Below are 4,778 nucleotides of genomic sequence, written 5' to 3' on the forward strand. Positions count from 1 at the left end.
GCTCCAGCGTGGGTCCCTTCCATGGGCTGTAGTCCTTCAGGCACAGCCTGCTCCAGCGCGGGCTTCCCACAGGCTCACAGCCTCCATTGGGCACCCACCTGCTCCGGCGTGGGGTCCTTCCTGGGCTGCAGGTGGAGATCTGCTCCCCCGTGGACCTCCCTGGGCTGCAGGGGGACAGCCTGCCTCACCATGGTCTTCCCCACGGGCTGCAGGGGAATCTCTGCTCCAGCACCTGGAGCACCTCCTCCAGCTCCTTCTGCACTGACCTGGGGGTCTGCAGGGCTGTTGCTCTCGCTCCTCTCTCTAGCTGCAATTGCACAGGTTTTTTTCCCCCTTCTTAAATCTGTTCTCCCAGAGGCACTACCACCGTGACTGATGGGCTCAGCCTTGGCCAGTGGCAGGTCTGTCTTGGAGCCGGCTGGTATTGGCTCTGTAGGACATGGAGGAAACTTCTAGTAGCTTCTCACAGAAGCCAACCCTGTATCCCCCCCACTACCAAAATCTTGCCATGCAAACCCAATACAATGTATACTCAATTTATATGTGGTTGTTATTGAAAATAGCTGTAAAAGCTGAAATACCTGATTTAGTCACTGGTCAGCATGCCTAACTGGCAAAGCTGAGTATTAAACTGACATTCATTCTTCTGAAGATATGAAATGCTAAAACGTTTCCTGACAGCAGTTGGTGCAAGTCAGCCTCTTTTCTCAAGTCACAAAGGTAATAAAATACCAGACCTGGTACACTATCTATAAGGAAAAAGAGGGAAACAATTAGTGGTAATCTCTGATGGAAATAAGACTTAATGGCAAAAGTCAGTGTATATAAACTTAACATAAAACATGAGATTATCATTAAAACTGAATTATCTACTCAACACGTATTCCTCTCCCTCTGAAATCAGCATCTTCTGCCAAGCTGTGCTGACACCCTGTCACTGAATGTCCTCTTAGTCTACCCTCCCAGGCTTTCCTTGCTTGCAGGGCACGGTAACAGGGAAAGCATCTTCACACAGAGCTCTGATTTACAGTCCAATGTTGTTTGCAACTCATACAGAAAACTGCGTGACAGCCTTTTTCTGTAAGAATCTTTATCTACATAATGTGCGTGTAAAATATTTATTCTAATGAGCAAAGCAGATGTATGCTGTTTAAAAATAAAAAGTAATGCTTGAAAACAAATAAGCAGAAGGAGTTTAGTCTAAATGGGAGAACAATACAGAACACAAACTGCGAATGAAACCGGGGGGTGATTTTAATTAATCTGGTAGTACCATCTGCGCTGGTTCTAGCTATAGAGGAAAAAAGACACAACAGTATCTGAATGTAACTTTCAATAGTATGTACATGAAATATATACAGGCAGTAGCCTATATAATCTCGAAAAGTGAATGGTAGTGCAATTTAAGGTCCAGTCCTGGAAGTGTTTCTTTTGTGAACTCCTCTGTTCATTTAAGCACTTAATGATTGATTGTCACTGTGCTGCTTTAGATGTTATTTCTGGTAAAGAGAAAAGTGGAGCGAAAACTAGCCTAGGCGATTTTGGAGCTATAAATGCCACAGCTGTTCTGTAACAAAAATGTTCCTAAGATGTGATTTTTTTTCAATCTTTGGCACTTTCTTAAACTGTTCAAAATTGCTGGACATAAGTGAATGAAAAACTAAAAGTGATTGTGAGATATGGCTTCCCATATAAAGTAAGGTCTAGTTTGAGATGGTTCAAGATTCAAGATAATTAAAGATTTAAATTTTTGGGTTGTTAGCTTCATATCCAGGTATAATCTATATCTCTTCAATGACTTGATAGATCTCCAGAGGAAGGAAACTCCTAAGTAAATATTTAAGTGGTGCAGTTAGGGGTTTTTTTTTTCTCGTTCATAATGATGGACAAGCAACTGGCATGGCCACACCAAACAGCTTAGACTAATTGTGGGATTTTCTGAAATATTTTATTTAACTCACACAATTCAGGAGTTTGATGGAGACCATTCCTCTTGGTCTGGAGAGGAATGAAAGTAGTATATCTTTCTTATAGAGATGAGTAATGAGCAAAGGTAAATGAATGAAGGGGACTACAAGCCACTGTTTGCAATTAGAGCTTTAGGTTTTTTAATTAGCTGTTGATTCCTTCACAACAATTTGCTTTTAGAGGGCACTATTTATTATAGTGGTAGTCCCTTGATGCCCCAGTAAAGACTCATACTGTGAAAGCACTGCACCTGTATGTAACAGAATATTTACATTATGTGTTAAAGATGATGTGCTTAGAGAAAATAGGCAGTGAAGACATCATGATAACATGATCTTTGCACAGATTCTGCTCCACATCTGCTTGTCCTTACCCACATGAACCTTACCAGGTTGAAGATGTCTTTTTTTATTTTGTTCATCAAATCGGGTTTATTTCTTTCACCACCTTTATCTAATGATTCTTAGCTCAAACAAAAGTTTGGTCTTACATGCCAGTTAGCAGGGAAAAATACTACAGGCTAGGAAGGACGCACTGCTGCTGGTTAAATGTCAGTGCTCTGTTTATGCCCTGGATCTGGACAATCTGACTTTCTCTTTCATTCAAAGAAAATGAAGGAATATCAGTGACAGCTTTAAATGCATCTCTATTTAGAAATGAACAGGAAGTTATTCTGGAACTTTTTTCTCAGTGACTTTCAGGAGAGGATGTGGAAAATAGGGTATTTCTTCAGATTTCAGTAAACATCAAGTAATATTTTAGGCATGAAAGCAGAGGAAAAGACTTGGTTTTGACTCGTAAGATTGGTTTGCAGAAGTCATAGTAAAGCTATCAGTCCTCTCTGAAGCCAGAAAGAGTAGTTCCTTCTTTTCCTTATCATTCCATAATCATAATTATGTATAAAATTGGCAGTATTGAAAAAAGAAATGGTAAAGGACAAATAACTTTTGCACTTAGCACTTTAGTAGCTGCAGGAGCTTTTTAACACATTTACATCTGATTTCATGAAATACCAATAAAATACTTTTCAGTTGCCCACATGAGGCCTCTAAAAATAGTTGGTATTTTTGCTAACTTCTTTGCACTGCGAGATCCTGCTTTAAATGTGGTGAAGTATTATTGACTGAAAAAGTTGGGGTTTTTCCATCCTGTAAGCTGAAAAGTCAGAGAAGCAAGGAAAGAGAGCGCAGGTGATGCTTATACCAATGGCTTAGTTGTAGAGTAATGCCCCTGGAAATTGAAAGACTTACATACACAGCAAAGTACAAGTGTCTGCAGCTCAGTCAGTTAAACTTCAGGCCTGAAATGCGAGGAGCACCTTCTAAAGCGTTTCCTTGTTTGCTCAGATGCTCACTGATCTTGAAGTATCCAGTACCTTGGAAAAGGCTCAAGGTCCTTAGGATTATCAACAGTGGAACAAAACGGGGAGCAGAATCACCTCTCTATGTTAAATTTGCTGCTGTTGCTGTGACTGAGGACACTAACAATGTTTCTTGCTTGTTTTCTTTAATGGCATTTCGTGGCATTTGAGATTTTAGCAAGGATTTAATGCTGTTTTATGCTGTTAGGAGAGGCCTCTGACAGTATGAAGTAAATATTGTTCCTGGTTTGCAACACCAGTCTGATCTATTGACCTATGGATGTAATCTGTCCCAAGAGAAAACCAGTTGGTACCAACAACTAACTTATTTGGGAAGATCTCCTTCATTACCATCTTACTTAATTGCAGCTGCTAGTTTCAGCTGCTGGTTTTAATCACAGTTCAATAATCAAGGATTAAATCTGCAGGTGAACAGAAATCAGCAAGCTGGATTTTGTAATCCTACAACACCTCTATGCTCCACAAAATTTCAAATCTACAAAGGCTTAACCAGAGGAATAACCATAGATAAGGAAGCATCATAATTGTGGAGAAAAGTGTGGTGTAATTCCTGGCATCTCTAGGATAAGTTTGAATAACACAACCTCCAGTGTTTACAGAGCTGCCACTGAAGATTACTGAGAAGCATCATGCAACTGTGCGTGGGAGGTGGTGGTTGACAGCCAACATCTCAAAGCTCTACTTTACTGATGAGATTGGCTTAACCCTAGGCCTGAGAGCTCTCCCCTCTATCAAAGACTAGTGTTTAGCATTGCTGCAGAAAATAACATTTCAGGGGTGTTTGATGTCAAGACTGTTAGCTTTCAGTTCTTGGAGCTGGCAGCTTTTCCAGCTCCTAAGAGCTGCAGATCAGTTTGCATTGCGTAATACATTTGTAACTTTGAGATGTTGACCTTACAGGATGGAATTTCCCTTACCTGTTCTTTGCAGATACTGGATTGCATGGTGAACTATAAAAAGTGAACTGTGGGGCAGATGGAGGACTTTGTAGTTGCTTGTTCTCTTGCAGTATGCCAAGATTTTTCCTTATTGGCCTGGAGAATTTTAGCAGTTGTTACTACTCCTGTAGCCACAGCGATGTGCAGTCACAGCTTCTGACATTACCAAAAATTAAGCAATCTGAAGTGAGCCAAAGTGTTTGTATCAAAACTGTAACTGTAAATTTATTAACGTATTTTTGGTAGTCACTTTTTGAAACATCCTCTTAGGAGTGACTTAATCCTACACTCTAATGAAGAGGATATGTAGCTCTAAGATTGACTGAACCAACCAAGATTTGAATTATGCCCTCTCTTTCCAGTGACTCTATAGGATGCCTTATCAATGCTATTTTTACTAATACTACACTTGGGTATTTAGCTTCCTATTTGTAGAGTTTATGAGTGAAAAGAAGGTGGTTGTTCAGAGGTGTCCAGAGGCTTTGCTGCTT

This window comes from Buteo buteo, chromosome 17 (assembly GCF_964188355.1).
Source record: "Buteo buteo chromosome 17, bButBut1.hap1.1, whole genome shotgun sequence".
NCBI classification, from domain to species: Eukaryota; Metazoa; Chordata; class Aves; order Accipitriformes; family Accipitridae; genus Buteo; species Buteo buteo.